The following is a 19413-nucleotide window of genomic DNA, read 5'->3' as shown; positions in this document are numbered from 1 at the left end:
TACCTAGTTGAATTCGTTACAAAATTTCCAACAAAGTGTCATTTACAGAATTGAAAATCATTTGAAAATTTTTTTCGAAAAAAAATATGACCCCCACCTTTATGACAAGGCCCAAATCCGCAGAAAATCACCTCGAGTGTTCGGTTTTTTAATCAAAAACCTGGGAAATAGACCACTAGGTCGAATGTTCGAATGGCATACCTCGTTGAATTCGTTACAAAGTTTCCAACAACGTGGGATTTACAGAAAAAAAAATATCGTTTGAAAAATTTTTTGAAGAAAAACCATGACCCCTACCCTTATGACAAGGCCCAAATCCGGATAATATTAGCTCGATTTTTCGGTTTTTTAATCAAAGCCCTGGCAAATAGTGGTCGAATGTTGGAATGACACACCTCGTTGAATTCGTTACAAAATTCCCAAAATAGGGACATTGAAGAAATAAATATAAATTTTTTTTTCGCAAAGATATCATGTCCCCCACCCCATTATGACAAGGCCCAAATCCGGATAATATCGGCTCGATTTTTCTGTTTTTTAATCAAAACCCTGGGAAATAGTGGTCAAATGTTGGAGTGGCATACCTCGTTGAATTTGTTACAACATTTCCAACAAAGTGGCATTTACAGAAAAGAAATATTATTTGAACAAACTTTTTGGAAAAAAAATATTGACCCTTTTATAACAACGCAAATATCCGAAGAAAATCACCTTGATTTTCGCTATTTTAATCAAAACCCTGGGATATAGTGCTCGAATGTTGAAGTGCCATACCTCGTTGAATTCGTTACAAAATGTTCTTTACAGAAAAAAAACACATTTGAAAAATTACGAAAAAAAAAATAATAATCCCCACCATTACGACAACGCCAAAATCCGAAGAAAATCACCTCGATTTTCGCTATTTTAATCAAACCCCTGGTAAATAGTGCTCGAATGTTGAAGTGGCATACCTCGTTGAATTCGTTACAAAATTTCCAACAAAATGTTATTTACAGAAAAAAAAATCATTTGAAAAATTACAAAAAAAAAATAATAATCCCCACCATTATGACAAAGCCAAAGTCCGAAGAAAATCACATCGATTTTCGGTTATAGTGGTCGAATGTTCGAATGGCATACCTCGTTGAATTCGTTACAAAATGTCCAACAAATTGTCATTTACAGAAAAATATTGAAAATTTTTTTCGAAAAGAAATCATTTCCCGACCCCATTATGACAAGGCCCAAATCCGTATAATATCAGCTCGATTTTTCGGTTTTTTATCAAATCCCTAGGAAATTGTGGTCGAATGTTGGAATGGCATACCTCGTTGAATTTGTTACAAAATTTCCAACAAAGTGTCATTTACAGAAAAAAAATATCATTTGAAAAATTTTTTCGAAAAAAAAATGACCCCCACCCTTGGGACAAAGCTAAAATCCGAGGGAAATCACCACAATTTATCGGTATTTTAATCAAAACCCTGGGAAATAGTGCTCGAATGTGAAAGTGGCATACCTCGTTGAATTCGTTACAACATTTCCAACAAAATGTCATTTACAGAATAAAAAAATGATTTGAAAAATTAAAAAAAAAAAAAATAGTCCCCACCATTATGACAAAGCCAAAATCCGAAGAAAATCACCTCGATTTTTCGGTATTTGATCAAAACTTTTGGATATAGTGGTCGAATGTTCGAATGGCGTACCTCATTGAATTCGTTACAAAATTTCCAAAAAAGTGTCATTTAAGAATAAAAAATCAATTGAACAATTTTTTCAAAAAGAAAGCATGTCTCCCACCCTTATGACTAGGCTCAAATCCGAAGAAAATCACCTCTGTTTTAAATCAAAACCCTGGGAAATAGTGGTCGGATGTTGGAATACCTAGTTGAATTCGTTACAAAATTTGCAACAAAGTGTCATTTACAGAATTGAAAATCATTTGAAAATTTTTTTCGAAAAAAAATATGACTTCCACCCTTATGACAAGGCCCAAATCCGAAGAAAATCACCTCGATTGTTCGGTTTTTTAATCAAAAACCTGGGAAATAGTGGTCGAATGTTGGAATGGCATACCTCGTTGAATTCGCTACAAAATTTTCAACAAAGTGGAATTTACAGAAACAAAATGTTCGAATGGCATACCTCGTTGAATTCGTTACAAAATGTCCAACAAAGTGTCATTTACAGAAAAATATTGAAAATTTTTTTCGAAAAGAAATCATTTCCCCGACCCCATTATGACAAGGCCCAAATCCGTATAAAATCAGCTCGATTTTTCGGTTTTTTATCAAAACCCTAGGAAATTGTGGTCGAATGTTGGAATGGCATACCTCGTTGAATTCGTTACAAAATTTCCAACAAAGTGTCATTTACAGAAAAAAAATATCATTTGAAAAATTTTTTCGAAAAAAAAAAAATGACCCCCACCCTTGGGACAAAGCTAAAATCCGAGGGAAATCACCACAATTTATCGGTATTTTAATCAAAACCCTGGGAAATAGTGCTCGAATGTGGAAGTGGCATACCTCGTTGAATTCGTTAAAACATTTCCAACAAAATGTCATTTACAGAAAAAAAATCATTTGAAAAATTAAAAAAAAAAAAATAGTCCCCACCATTATGACAAAGCCAAAATCCGAAGAAAATCACCTCGATTTTTCGGTTTTTTAATCAAAACCCTGGGAAATAGTGGTCGAATGTTGGAATGGATGAATGAATTCATACCTGGATGAATTTGTTAAAAAATGTCCAACAAGGTGGCATTTACAGAAAAACAAATATCATTTGAAAAATATTTTCAAAAAAAACCATGCCCCCACCCTTATGACAACGCCAAAATCCGAAGAAAATTACCTCGATTTTCGGTATTTGATCAAAACTTTTGGATATAGTGGTCGAATGTTCGAATGGCATACCTCGTTGAATTCGTTATAAAATTTCCAACAACGTGGCATTTACAGAAAAAAAATATCGTTAGAAAAATTTTTTGAAAAAAAACCATGACCCCCACCCTTATGACAAGGCAAAAATCCGGAGAAAATCACCGCGATTTTTCAGGTTTTTAATCAAAACCCTAGGAAAAAGTGGTCGAATGATGGAATGGCATACCTCGTTGAATTCGTTACAAAATTCCCAAAAAAGTGACATTGAAGAAAAAAATATCAATTGAAAAATTTTTTTGAAAAGAACTCATGTCCACCACCCCATTATGACAAGGCCCCAATCCGGATAATATCAGCTCGATTTTTCGGTTTAAAACCGTCGTCGCATGCAGACGTGTATTTATTGTGCTCCGGGAAAAAATATTCAATAAAATCACAAAAGTGCAGTGACCGTTTTAATAATCTACTATAACGCGAAAAGACGCTTTCTGCGATGAAATCGCGAATGTTTATATTGATTGGTCATTTAATTAATATAAAACTTAACACTTAAAACTCTAATTAACTTTACCACGAATACAATGAGTCTGAACGACGTTCGCACACAACGTCAACGTGAGCAAGACGAGAGACGGCTCTCAGTACAAAGAAATAACGCTTACTTCTCTTTTAAAGCAACCGAAAATAATGCAAGCTCTGATCAAGCGCGGGCAATTACCCCCAACTTGCAAAATTAAAAAAAAAAAACATGACCCCCACCCATATGATAAGGCCGAAATCCGCAGAAAATCACCTCGATTTTTCGGTTTTATAATCAAAACCCTGGGAAATAGTGGTCGAATGCTGAAATGGCATACCTGGATGAATTTGATTAAAAATTTCCAATAAGGTGGCATTTACAGAAAAAATATATCATCTGAAAAATTTTTTCGAAAAAAACCTTGCCCCCACCCTTATGACAACGCCAAAATCCAAAGAAAATCACCTCGATTTTCGGTATTTTGATCAAAACCCTTGGATATAGTGGTCGAATGTTCGAATGGCATACCTCGTTGAAAAAAAAACATGACCCCCTCCCTTGTGACAAAGCTAAAATCCGAGGAAAATCACCTCAATTTTTCGGTATTTTAATCAAAACCCTGGGAAATAGTGGTCGAATGTTGAAGTGGCATACCTCGTTGAATTCGTTACAAAATTTCCAACAATATGTCATTTACGGAAAAAAATCATTTGAAAAATGAAAAAAATAAATAATCCCCACCATTTTGACAAAGCCAAAATCCGAAGAAAATCACCTCGATTTTCGCTATTTTAATCAAAGCCCTGGGAAATAGTAGTCGAATGTTGACGTGGCATACCTCGTTGAATTCGTTACAAAATTTCTAACAAAATGTCATTTACAAAAAAAAAATATTTGAAAAATTAAAAAAAAAATAATAATTTCCATTATTATGACAAAGCCAAAATCCCAAGAAAATCACCTCGATTTTTCGGTTTTTTAATCCAAACCCTGGGAAATAGTGGTCGAATGTTGGAATGGCATACCTGGATGAATTTGTTAAAAAATGTCCAAAAAGGTGGCATTTACAGAAAAAAAATATAATTTGAAAAATATTTTCGAAAAAAAAGCATGCCCCACCCTTATGACAACGCTAAAATCCGAAATCGGTATTTTAATCAAAACCCTTGGATATAGTGGTCGAATGTTCGAATGGCATACCTCGTTGAATTCGTTACAAAATGTCCAACAAAGTGTCATTTACAGAAAAATATTGAAAATTTTTTTCGAAAAGAAATCATTTCCCCGACCCCATTATGACAAGGCCCAAATCCGGATAATATCAGCTCGATTTTTCGGTTTCTTATCAAATCCCTAGGAAATAGTGGTCGAATGTTGGAATGGCATACCTCGTTGAATTCGTTACAAAATTTCCAACAAAGTGTCATTTACAGAAAAAAAATATCATTTGAAAAATTTTTTCGAAAAAAAAAATGATTCCCACCCTTGGGACAAAGCTAAAATCCGAGGAAAATCACCACAATTTATCGGTATTTTAATCAAAACCCTGGGAAATAGTGCTCGAATGTGGAAGTGGCATACCTCGTTGAATTCGTTACAAAATTTCCAACAAAATGTCATTTACAGAAAAGAAAAATCATTTGAAAAATTAAAAAAAAAAAAAATAGTCCCCACCATTATAACAAAGCCAAAATCCGAAGAAAATCACCTCGATTTTTCGGTTTTTTAATAAAAACCCTGGGAAATAGTGGTCGAATGTTGACGTGGCATACCTCGTTGAATTCGTTAGAACATTTCCAACAAAATGTCATTTACAAAAAAAAAACCATTTGAAAAATTAAAAAGAAAATAATAATTCCCATTATTATGACAAATCCAAAATCCGAAGAAAATCACCTCGATTTTTCGGTTTTTTAATCCAAACCCTGGGAAATAGTGGTCGAATGTTGGAATGGCATACCTGGATGAATTTGTTAAAAAATGTCCAAAAAGGTGGCATTTACAGAAAAAAAATATAATTTGAAAAATATTTTCGAAAAAAAAGCATGCCCTACCCTTATGACAACGCAAAAATCCGAAGAAAATCACATCGATTTTCGGTATTTTAATCAAAACCCTTGGATATAGTGGTCGAATGTTCGAATGGCATACCTCGTTGAATTCGTTACAAAATGTACAACAAAGTGTCATTTACAGAAAAATATTGAAAATTTTTTTCGAAAAGAAATCATTTCCCCGACCCCATTATGACAAGGCCCAAATCCGGATAATATCAGCTCGATTTTTCGATTTTTTATCAAATCCCTAGGAAATAGTGGTCGAATGTTGGAATGGCATACCTCGTTGAATTCGTTACAAAATTTCCAACAAAGTGTCATTTACAGAAAAAAAATATCATTTGAAAAATTTTTTTTATGAAAAGGCCCAAATCCGAAGAAAATCACCTCGATTTTTTGATATTTTAATCAGAACCCTTGGATATAGTGGTCGAATGTTCGAATGCATACGTCATTGAATTCGTTACAAAAATTGCAAAAAAGTGTCATTTACAGAAAAAAATATCATTTGCAAAATTAAAAAAAAAAAACATGACCCCCACCCATATGATAAGGCCGAAATCCGCAGAAAATCACCTCGATTTTTCGGTTTTATAATCAAAACCCTGGGAAATAGTGGTCGAATGCTGAAATGGCATACCTGGATGAATTTGATTAAAAATTTCCAATAAGGTGGCATTTACAGAAAAAATATATCATCTGAAAAATTTTTTCGAAAAAAACCTTGCCCCCACCCTTATGACAACGCCAAAATGCGAAGAAAATCACCTCGATTTTCGGTATTTTGATCAAAACCCTTGGATATAGTGGTCGAATGTTCGAATGGCATACCTCGTTGAAAAAAAAACATGACCCCCTCCCTTGTGACAAAGCTAAAATCCGAGGAAAATCACCTCAATTTTTCGGTATTTTAATCAAAACCCTGGGAAATAGTGGTCGAATGTTGAAGTGGCATACCTCGTTGAATTCGTTACAAAATTTCCAACAATATGTCATTTACGGAAAAAAAAATCATTTGAAAAATGAAAAAAAATAAATAATCCCCACCATTTTGACAAAGCCAAAATCCGAAGAAAATTACCTCGATTTTCGCTATTTTAATCAAAGCCCTGGGAAATAGTAGTCGAATGTTGACGTGGCATACCTCGTTGAATTCGTTACAAAATTTCTAACAAAATGTCATTTACGAAATCATTTCCCCGACCCCATTATGACAAGGCCCAAATCCGGATAATATCAGCTCGATTTTTCGGTTTTTTATCAAATCCCTAGGAAATAGTGGTCGAATGTTGGAATGGCATACCTCGTTGAATTCGTTACAAAATTTCCAACAAAGTGTCATTTACAGAAAAAAATATCATTTGAAAAATTTTTTCGAAAAAAAAAATGATTCCCACCCTTGGGACAAAGCTAAAATCCGAGGAAAATCACCACAATTTATCGGTATTTTAATCAAAACCCTGGGAAATAGTGCTCGAATGTGGAAGTGGCATACCTCGTTGAATTCGTTACAAAATTTCCAACAAAATGTCATTTACAGAAAAGAAAAATCATTTGAAAAATTTAAAAAAAAAAAATAGTCCCCACCATTATAACAAAGCCAAAATCCGAAGAAAATCACCTCGATTTTTCGGTTTTTTAATAAAAACCCTGGGAAATAGTGGTCGAATGTTGACGTGGCATACCTCGTTGAATTCGTTACAAAATTTCCAACAAAATGTCATTTACAAAAAAAAAAACCATTTGAAAAATTAAAAAAAAATAATAATTCCCATTATTATGACAAAGCCAAAATCCGAAGAAAATCACCTCGATTTTCGGTATTTCAATCAAAAGTCTTGGATATAGTGGTCGAATGTTCAAATGGCATACCTCGTTGAATTCGCTACAAAATTGTTCAATATCATTGAACAAATTTTTGGAAAGAAATGATGACCCCCTATGACAACGCCAAAATCCGAAGAAAATCACCTCGATTTTCGGTATTTGATCAATACTTTTGGATATTGTGGTCGAATGTTCAAATGGCATACCTCGTTGAATTCGCTACAAAATTTCCAACAAAGTGTCATTTACAGAAAAAAACAAGAGAGAACGCTATAGTCGGGTGCCCCGACTATCAGATACCCGTTACTCAGGTAAAGGGAGTGTGAGGGAGATGGAGATAGAAACTTTGATCACGCATAACTTTTTAACAAATGGTCCGATTTGAAATATTTATTCTACAATTCGATAGGTATTGATAAACACAATAAAACTGCATTTTTACTTTTCCGAAATATTTAAATTTTTTGAAACAAACTTGCGCTGCGTAGGAACTCCTAGAATCTGCATGCAAAATGCCAATCTTTAAGCTTTTATAGTTTCCGAGATCTCAGCGTTCATACGGACGGACAGACGGACAGACAGACGGACAGACGGACATGGCTATATCGACTCGGCTAGTGACCCTGATCAAGAATATATATATACTTTATAGGGTCGGAAACGCTCCCTCTACCTGTTACATACTTTTGCACGAATACAATATACCCTTTTACTCTACGAGTAACGGGTATAAATATCATTGAACAAATTTTTGGAAAGAAATGATGACCCCCTATGACAACGCCAAAATCCGAAGAAAATCACCACGATTTTCGGTATTTGATCAAAACTTTTGGATATAGTGGTCGAATGTTCGAATGGCATACCTCGTTGAATTCGTTACAAAATTTCCAACAACGTGGCATTTACAAAAAAAAAAAATATCGTTTGAAAAATTTTTTGAAAAAAAACCATGACCCCCACCCTTATGACAAGGCAAAAATCCGGAGAAAATCACCGCGATTTTTCAGGTTTTTAATCAAAATCCTGGGAAAAAGTGGTCGAATGATGGAATGGCATACCTCGTTAAATTCGTTACAAAATTCCCAAAAAAGTGACATTGAAGAAAAAAATATCAATTTAAAAATTTTTTTGAAAAAATCTCATGTCCACCACCCCATTATGACAAGGCCCCAATCCGGATAAAATCAGCTCCATTTTTCGGTTTTTTAATCAAAACACTGGGAAATAGTGGTTGAATGCTGAAATGGCATACCTGGATGAATTTGTTAAAAAATTTCCAATAAGGTGTCATTTACAGAAAAAATATATCATCTGAAAAATTTATTCGAAAAAAACCATGCCCCCACCCTTATAACAACGCCAAAATGCGAAGAAAATCACCTCGATTTTCGGTATTTTAATCAAAACCCTTGGATATAGTCGTCGAATGTTCGAATGGCATATTTCGTTGAATTCGTTACAAAATTTCCAATAACGTAGAAAAGTTAAAGTCATTTGAAAAGTTTTCGAAAAAAAAACCATGACCCCCGCCCTTATGACAAGGCCCAAATCCGGAGAAAATCTCCTCGGTTTTTAATCAAAACCCTAGGAAATAGTGGTCGGATGTTGGATTACCTAGTTGAATTCGTTACAAAATTTCCAAAAAAGTGTCCTTTACAGAAATAAAAATCATTTGAAAATTTTTTTCGAAAAAAAAACCATGACCCCCACCCATATGACAAGGCCGAAGTCCGAAGAAAATCAGCTCGATTTTTCCGGTTTTTAATCAAAACCCTGGGAAATAGTAGTCAAATGTTGAAGTGGCATACCTAGTTGAATTCGTTACAAAATTTCCAACAAAATGTCATTTACGGAAAAAAAAAAATCATTTGAAAAATTTTTTAAAAAAAGAGTAATCCCCACCATTATGACAAAGCCAAAATGCGAAGAAAATCACCTCGATTTTTCTGTTTTTTAATCAAAACCCTAGGAAATAGTGGTGGAATGTTGGAATGGCATACCTGGATGAATTTGTTAAAAAATGTCCAAAAAGGTGGCATTTACAGAAAAAAAATATCATTTGAAAAATATTTTCGAAAAAAAATCATGCCCCCACCCTTATGACAACGCCAAACTCCGAAGAAAATCAACTCGATTTTCGGTATTTTAATCAAAACCCTTGGATATAGTGGTCGAATGGCATACCTCGTTGAATTCGTTACAAAATTTCCAGCCCATTATGACAAGGCCCAAATCCGGATAATATCAGCTCGATATTTCGTTGTTTTATTCAAAACCCTGGGAAATAGTGGTCGAATGGTGGAATGGCATACCTCGTTGAATTCGTTACAAAATTTCCAACAAAGTGTCATTTACAGAAAAAAAAATATCATTTGAAAATTTTTTCGAAAAAAAAATATGACCCTCACCCTTGTGACAAAGCTTAGATCCGAGGAAAATCACCTCAATTTTTCGGTATATTAATCAAAACCCTGGGAAATAGTGGCATACCACGTTGAATTCTTTACAAAATTTTCAACAAAACGTCATTTACATACAAAAAAAAATCATTTGAAAAATTTAAAAAAAAAAAATAATCCCCACCATTATGATCGATTTTTCGGTTTTTTAATCAAAACCCTAGGAAATAGTGGTCGAATGTTGGAATGGCATACCTGGATGAATTTGTTAAAAAATGTCCAAAAAGGTGGCATTTACAGAAAAAAAATATAATTTGAAAAATATTTTCGGAAAAAAAAACCATGCCCCCACCCTTGTGACAAAGCTAAAATCCGAGGGAAATCACCTCAATTTTTCGGTAATTTAATCAAAACCCTGCGAAATAGTGGTCGAATGGTGGAATGGCATACCTCGTTGAACTCGTTACAAAATTTCCAACAAAGTGTCATTTACAGAAAAAAAAATATCATTTGAAAATTTTTTCGAAAAAAAAATATGACCCCCACCCTTGTGACAAAGCTTAGATCCGAGGAAAATCACCTCAATTTTTCGGTATTTTAATCAAAACCCTGGGAAATAGTGGCAAACCTCGTTGAATTCTTTACAAAATTTCCAACAAAACGTCATTTACAGACAAAAAAAAATCATTTGAAAAATTTCTTTCAAAAAAAAAATAATCCTCACCATTATGATCGATTTTTCGGTTTTTTAATCAAAACCCTAGGAAATAGTGGTCGAATGTTGGAATGGCATACCTGGATGAATTTGTTAAAAAATGTCCAAAAAGGTGGCATTTACAGAAAAAAAATATCATTTGAAAAATATTTTCGGAAAAAAAACCATGCCCCCACCCTTGTGACAAAGCTAAAATCCGAGGGAAATCACCTCAATTTTTCGGTATTCATCAAAATTTTTCATCAAAAACCCAAAACCCGGCTGCGTGCAGACGTGTTTTATTAACGCTCCGGAAAAACAATTAGCCAATCAGTCGAAAACGTTCGAAAAAAAAATAAGCGCGAGGTTTTGCGTTTCGCGATGCAAATCGCATATCGTAAACTAAAGTTTTAATTAATTAAATAATTAATCTTTACGCACTAACTATAAACAAATGAGTAAGAACGTGGATCAGCGCACTCAACGACAAAAACAACAAGACGAAACCCGTGAAAAAATTCAGAGAGAACAAGACAAACGTCGTCTCTCTTTGGCCCGTAACAACGCCTATTTTACGTTGACGAGTAAACCTCTAGAACCGAAAGTGCTTGAAGGTGCAAGTTTACTGACCGCCGAAAACCAGAGAGCTAACTCTTGCTCTCCCGCCCTGCTCTTCACCGCTCGAACGCCATGGAGTGAGCAATGCAAGACTCCAACAGAGCTTCTGCCGCCTAGCGCAACAACAACAGAAACTACTACGACTACTACAACGGTCTCTGTCGCCAACAATGCAATAACGACTCCACCCTCTTCTTGTGCTGCGGGTAAAGCAACAACACAACCAAGTGCAAAAATCGGTGCAAACGGCAAAAACAAAGCTACGGTAGAAGAAGTGTCAATTCAAGCGGGTTCGGCCATTCAGACAGGCATGGATCGCTACATTAATATCTCCAAGCGCAAGCTAACACCCCCAAAAAACTCGGACGGCAATAAGCCCAAAATAAATCGTTCCAGCAAAGGCCCTGTAAATCCCGGGCCATTAGATGAAAACAGATTTTCCATTCTGGCGGAGCCTGAAACAGAGTCTGAACAATTAGTCCCAAGGAAACTAAAGCCCCCACCTATTTTTATTCGGGAGAAGATCTCGAATGCCCTAGTCAACAAAATAGTTGAGCTTGTCGGAAAAGATAACTTTCATGTTATTCCGCTTATGAAAGGGAATATAAGCGAAACTAAACTCCAAACCAAAACCGAAGACGATTTCCGAGCAGTGTCGAAGTACTTAAACGATGCCAAAAAGAATTACTACACGTACCAGCTGAAAAGTTGCAAAGGTTTGCAAGTTGTGCTTAAGGGAATAGAACCCGATGTGACCCCCTGCGAAATTACAGAGGCCTTAAAAGAAAACGGTTTTTGCGCAAAAAATGTTATAAACATTATGAACAAAAACAAGAAGCCGCAACCACTCTTCAAGGTCGAGCTGGAGCCAGACAGCAGAACTTTGAAAAAAAACGCAGTGCACCCGATCTACAAGTTGCAGTACCTTCTGCACCGTAGGATCACAGTGGAAGAGCCGCACAAACGGACCGGACCAGTGCAATGCACAAACTGCCAGGAATACGGTCATACCAGGGCTTACTGCACCCTCAGGTCAGTATGTGTAGCTTGTGGAAACTGCCACGGCTCCGAAACCTGCCCTGCCAACAAGGAAGACTCTCTCACTAAAAAGTGTGTAAACTGCCAAGGAAACCACACAGCTAACTACAGAGGCTGTCCAGTCTACAAGGCGATGAAAAGTCGGATGCAACGAGCAACAACGGCACGCTCCCTGAACACACAAAACACTTACATGAGATCACAAACGACACCGGAAGTTTTCTTCGCAAAAGCAGCCAGATCATCATTTGGCCCTTCAATTACCACCAACGGAATCTCTTACGCCAGTGCTCTAAGATCAGGCACAGCTCACATAGAGCCGAAAGTTGATAACATCCAGCAGGCCATGGGACAGCCACAAAGTAACATGGAATCTATGATGATTACTTTGCAACAAAATATGATGGAATTTATGTCCTTCATGAAAACCACCATGCAAACCCTTATGCAAAACCAAAATATTACTACAAATGCTTGCAACTCAGCAGTCCAAATAAACCATGCCTAGCCTTCGAATAACTCTGTGGAACGCCAACGGTGTTTCACGGCATAAACCTGAAATAACTCAATTTCTGAACGAAAACCACATCGACGTTATGTTGCTGGCAGAAACGCATCTCACCAGCAAATATAACTTTCAAATACGGGGATACACGTTCTATGGCACAGATCATCCAGATGGTAAAGCGCATGGCGGCACTGGAATCTTAATAAGAGACCGCGTCAAACACCACTTTCACCAACGGTTTGCTAAAAATCATCTGCAAGCTACATCGATAAAATTACAGTTGGGCAACTGCAACCTTGCCATTGCCGCTGTCTACTGCCCACCCCGCTTTACAGTCTCCGAAGACCAATTCATGGACTTCTACAATTCGCTTGGAGAGCGATTCATAGCAGCAGGAGATTACAACGCCAAGCACACGCACTGGGGATCCCGCCTTGTGACCCCCAAAGGAAGGCGACTATATAATGCACTCATTAAAATATGCAACAAACTGGACTACGTTTCACCAGGCAGCCCTACATACTGGCCTACAGATCCTAGAAAACTACCTGATTTAATTGATTTTGCTGTGACAAAAAACATCCCTCGCAATCTAATATCTGCAAAATCGCTTTTGGATCTATCATCGGACCACTCACCAGTGCTAATAACTCTTTATCAAAGCCCTGAATTAATCGAGCACCCTCACAGGCTGACGTCGCATCGAACCAACTGGCTGAAGTTCAAAAAGTACGTGAGTTCCCACATTGAACTAACTCCACAGCTCAACATCAAGGAGGACATCGACTGCTACGCCGATGCCCTGGAGTCTGTACTCGTCGCAGCAGCCAAAGTCTCAACACCGCAAGGGAGGGATGGGCACACACTAACACAAAACTAACCATGAAATCGAACAGCTTGTTCTGGAGAAAAGACGTTTGAGACGTACTTGGCAAACCAGCAGATCGCCATCCTCAAAACAAAGTCTTAAAGAAGCTGGTCGCAGACTTACCAGGGCTCTAAGGCAAGAAGAAGAAAAAGCACAACGCCAGTACATTGAGAAACTTTCACCCACCAGCACTAAGCATCCCTTGTGGAGGGCCCACCAAAAACTAAGTGCGCCGGCCGAAACAGTAATCCCCATAAGAGACTCTTCAGGCAGCTGGGCCAGAAGCGACAAAGACAGAGCTTGTACATTTGCTTTACACCTTCGAAATGTTTTTCAGCCAAACCCTGCAACTAATTCATTCGCACTACCGTCGCCGTCAATTCGAATTGAATCTGAGACGGAGCCAATTCTGTTTCAACCAAATGAAATTGCAAAAGTAATCAGCGAGCAATTGAAACCAAAAAAGGCCCCAGGCGGTGATCAAATAACTCCCAAAATGTTAATCGAACTTCCAAACTGTGCAGTTGAGGTTATTTGTAAACTCTTCAACGGGATTACACGACTTGGCTATTTCCCAAAAAAATGGAAAAAATCGGTAATCATAATGATCCCAAAGCCAGGGAAAGATCACACAATACCAGCTTCGTATAGACCGATAAGTTTACTCTCGTGTCTGTCAAAACTGTTCGAAAAATGCCTTCTGACGCGCATCATTCCATATCTGAAAGAGCACATCGTTATTCCAGCACATCAATTTGGCTTTCGAGAAAGCCATGGAACAATAGAGCAAGTCAACAGATTAACAACAGAAATAAGGACTGCATTCGAGCTTCGGGAATACTGCAGTGCGGTATTCCTTGACGTTGCACAGGCTTTCGACCGAGTCTGGCTTGATGGCCTTATCCATAAAATCAGAACGATCCTGCCAGGAAACACTCACAGGATACTGGAATCGTACCTTTACAACAGAGCCTTCGCCGTGAGATGCAACACCACAACATCCGATGACTACGCTATAGAGGCTGGAGTTCCCCAAGGTAGCGCCCTTGGTCCAACTCTATTTCTCCTCTACACCGCAGATATTCCCACGAACGAGCGGCTAACTACTTCTACATTCGCAGACGATACCGCGATCATAAGTCGGTCCAAATGCCCAACTCAGGCAACAGCACTACTAGCTGATCATCTCGTTGTAGTGGAGAGGTGGTTATCAGACTGGCGTATAAAAATAAATGCGCAAAAGTGTAAACACATAACGTTTACTCTTAACAGACAAACGTGTCCCCGCTAACCCTGAATAACACGCCACTTCCACAAGCTGACGATGTAACGTACCTTGGCATCCACCTAGACAGGAGACTTACATGGCGGAGACATATCGAAGCTAAGAAAATTCACCTAAAACTAAAATCGAACAGTCTCCATTGGCTTTTAAACGCGCTCCCCCCTCTGCCTGGACTGCAAGGTCCTGCTCTACAATTCAACGCTTAAGCCAGTCTGGACCTACGGCTCCCAATTGTGGGGAAACGCGAGCAGCAGCAACATCGACATTATTCAGCGAGCACAATCAAAAATCCTGAGAACTATCACTGGGGCACCTTGGTATGTTCGGAACGACAACATCCACAGAGATCTTAGCATTCTACCCGTAAAAGATGAAATATCAAAACAAAAAGCGTCCTACCACACCAAGCTAACTTCTGATCCAAACCAGCTCGCCAGAGGCCTAGCCAGGGCTTCCATCCGGACCCGATTGCAACGCAATGACCTTCCAGCTCAGCAATAGTTATTAGAGCCCCTAAATTTTCGCGCCAGTCACCTTGACTGTCAGATAGCTTTTTAATTTAAGATTCTATATACTTATTGTTAGTCTCAATTCAGAGAAGATCCAATAAATAAAATGCAAATGTTACAAAAAAAAAAAAAAAAAGTTTGTGCTGTGAGACGCCGTTAGCGTTCCACGTAGATATCCTTAGGGAAGTCATTATTTGGATTGTTGTGAAACCAGAATTTGAATCAATAGATTTTGGTTTCGCAATAAATCTTGCATAGTTGTGCGCATAAACGACATAAACTCCGTAAGGCTTTGTTGCAGGCTGTATATCATATCTTCAAAGTTGCTTTTTGACTGCTCCGGGAATTGTTGCTGCTGAGCCGTGTTTGGTTCTTGGTATGCTGATTGTAGAAATTAACTTTTTGAGACAGGGTTAGCCAGTCCTGATTTTAAAGCGCTTGCGTAAGTCACATTTTTATCAGAGTTTATGGGTCCTAGTAAGGATCTGGCTGCAGTCGAGAAGAAGACTTCAGGGTTTGATCTGGAAGCTGTCAGCTGTTTATTTTGGGTGCGGGCGGCAGTTCCTCTCTGGTGCATGCGACTCATAAACAGGGCAGCCTCTGTAGTTAGCAGTGTGATTGCCACCGCAGTTGCCGCACCTTTTCGAGTTGCAGTCATCTTTGCTCGCTGGGCAGTGTGCGGAGTCATGAAGATCTCCACAAACTACACAAACCGGGCGCAGTTTACAGTATGACCTTGTATGGCCATATTCTTGGCATTTCGCACATTGTACCGGGCCATTGCGTTTATGCGGTTCCTCAACTGTAATTCTGCGGTACAGCAGGAACTGAAGATTGTAAATGGGGTGCACTTCGTATTTATTAGGGACTTATTTTCTGGTTCGAGCTCAACCTTAAAGAGTGGCTGTGGCTTTCTATCCCTGTTAAGTATGTTGAAGACTGTCTTAGCGTTAAATCCCTTCCCTTGAAGCGCCTTTGTTATCTCTGCAGGCGTTACGTCGGACTCTATGCCCTTAAGTACGACTTGCAGGCCCTTGCTACTTTTTAGCTAATACGTGTAAAAGTTCTTTTTAATCTCGGTAAGATATTTCGATAATACTCTGTAATTATCTTCAGACTTCATTTGAACGTTTGTCTCTTGGATGTTGCCCTTTACTAGAGGTATTATGTGGAAGTTATCCTTTCCAATAAGCTCGATAATTTTGTTGACAAGAACATTGAAACTTTTTTCTCGAATATAAATAGGCGGAGGCTTTGGCTTCCTTTTCTCGACTTCAGTAGATTCGGTCGCCTCAACGTCATAGGCGTATTTCAAGATTTTAAATCGGTTTGAGTTCATGGGCGTTTCTATTCCAGCTAGGCTAGCCTTATTACGAGTTTTTTTGCGTTGAGAATTAAGAGGGCTCAGCTTCCTTTTGAGTTCGATGTAGCGATCCATACCAGTCTGCACAGCCGGCTTAGCACATTCATTGGTTTTGTTCTGTTTTTCGGGCAGCGCAGCGGCAGACGTATTAATATTTGCGCTGCTAGCTGATGATGTCATTAAACGCGCAGTCGATACATTTGCAGTTGTTGTCGTAGTTACATTTCACGGTTTAAAAGAAATTGCGGTGCTAGTTTCTGCTGATGAGCTTAGGTTATTGCATACCTGCATTGGAGCACATTCAGCGCTCTTTTTCGGACGTTGATGCACTATGATCAGCGCAAACAAGTGGCCCTTACGACACCAAGCAGTGCTTGTTACGCGCGGAGCCTAATAGGCGTAAAAACGAGATCGCGAGAAGTTAAAAGCACAATGCAGAAGCGGACAGACAAGATTAGAAATACGTACGAGACTAATACTAATACTAATTTTGTGCTAAGTAAGATAAAATTAATGACTTTAGGCTCGGCAAAGAGTCGGTAGTAGAAATAATGTGGTATAGTCTATTATAGTCGTTACACAGTACTCTAAACGGTTCATGCATATCAAAGTTAGATCTACAAATATTTAATGTAAGAGGAACATAGTTCCTGGTAATTCTATTAGGCACGGAGAAGCTTAGGCGACCTAGTAACTCGGGACTCTCCACATCCCCGTGAATAAGTTTATAGATAAAAGTTGTGCCAAGCATCGTTCTACGGTTTACTAAGGATGGTAGATTAATTAGGAGAGTCTACTAGAGTAGGATGGTAAAATAAGGCTTGCATTCCAGTTAAGGCCCCGTAGAGCAAATAATAAAAAGTTCTTTTGCACAGACTCTATCCGGTCTATATGTACACCATACTGAGGACTCCAAACTGCAGAACAGTACTCCAGGATTGGACGGACTAGTGAAATAAACAGAGTCTTTGTAACATAGGGATCATCGAATTCCTTTGACCACCTTTTAATAAATCCAAGTACTCCCCTGGCTTTATTCACCATAGAAGTAATATGGTCACAAAACTTAAGTTTAGGGTCAAGGAGGACGCCAAGGTCATCAACATGCGTAATTCTAGACAACGCGCAACCACCCAGCGAATACGTTGCATATTGTGGGTTCACCCGAAAAAATGTCATTACTTTGCACTTAGCGCTATTTAAATCCAAGAGATTTTCACAACACCATGTTTGAAAAGCGTTTAGGTCAGATTGTAAGTCTGAACTGCTTTTATCACAAATGAAGTGAGCTCTAGAAGGTTTGTGATTGTGGATCTACGTTTTATAAATCCGTGTTGACACGGAGAAATGATTGATCTGCAAAGGTGCTGCAAATGAGGAGTAATAATTTTTTCAAAAAGCTTAGGAATTGCTGACAACTTAGAAATACCTCTGTAGTTACTGGCTTCAGACTTGATACCTGTTTTGAAAAGAGGAATAACAAATGATTCCTTCCAAATATTTGGGAATTGGGAGGTTTCTAGAGATAAGGTAAACAACTTGTGAAGAGGTTTGCACAGGGCCTTAGCGCAATACCTAAGCACGCACCCAGGAATACCATCGGGCCCTGGCGAATAAACAGGCTTAATACGAAGAAGATCCAAAAGAAGAGAGCTTTCTGTTAAAGTGGGACAGAATATGAGGTTTGACTTGGACATGGTGTAAGAATAAGGCTGTGATGAATAATCTAAAGTAGAGTAAGTCGTTTGAAAAAATTGGGCACATAAATCGGCTATTGCCTGATCTGTGGTTGCCGTCATGTTTTCGAACGACAGCGAGGAAGGAAAAGAATTAGATTTACGCTTGGTGTTAACAAAATTATAAAACTGTTTCGGGTCCTGAGAGAACTGGACCTTACAACGGTTTAAGTAACTATTATAACACTGAGCATTAGGCACGGTAAATCTTGACCGAGCACTTAAATATCTAGTAAAAACAGATTGAGAACCGGTATTTTTATATTTCCTAAAAAGTCTGGACTTTACATTTCTTAAGTTTGTCAACTCTTTGCTAAACCAAGGTGATTTATTGGATGTTGACGGATATTACCACGGAACACTGGAATTAAAAAATGAGTTTATTGTAGTGTAAAAAACATTAACTGCATCGGACATATTAATGCATAAGTAAAGATCAGACCAATTAAAGCCGAAATAAAATTATTTAGCCTCAGAAAGTATGCCTTGCGAAAACAATGTATTCGTTTGGATTTTTCTGATTTTTCTTCTATAACTCTACCCGTATCAAATGAAAGTTCGATTGTTGGGTGATATGGATCTTCAAGTTGCGTGAGTGGTGCTACTCTGGACAGAAACACACCTTCAGGATTTGATACAAAACACAAATCAAGTAGGCGACCTAATGAATTTCGAACATGGTTTACTTGAGATAGAGATATGTCAAGCAGGCCATCAATAAAATCATGCTGTGCTATAGGTAGTAAGACATTCGATCCATCCTCAGTGGACCAAGTAACTCCAGGTATACTAAAATCACCTATAACTACCAACTGATCCCTATCGGAAAGCTTATTTGCAACGGACCTAATAACGGATAGGTGATTTAAATAATCAGGAAGTTCAGACAACGGCGGAATATATGAGCAAGTTATGTATATAAAGTTACCAGGAAGAGATAACTTTACACAAATAAATTCAATGGTATTGAATTCATCAAAAAATAACTCCTCAGACGGGAAGTTTGAATCAACTACAATTAAGACTCCACCTCCCCGTCTAGAGGGACGGTCATACGTATATATTGTGTACTTACCTGGAAAAACTTCGGAGCTAAAGATCTCCGGCTTTAACCGGCA

This window comes from Drosophila rhopaloa, unplaced genomic scaffold, assembly GCF_018152115.1.
Source record: "Drosophila rhopaloa isolate 14029-0021.01 unplaced genomic scaffold, ASM1815211v1 contig_80, whole genome shotgun sequence".
Taxonomy (NCBI): Eukaryota; Metazoa; Arthropoda; class Insecta; order Diptera; family Drosophilidae; genus Drosophila; species Drosophila rhopaloa.
The sequence above is the reverse complement of the archived record's forward strand: the minus strand, read 5'-3'. Positions refer to the sequence as shown.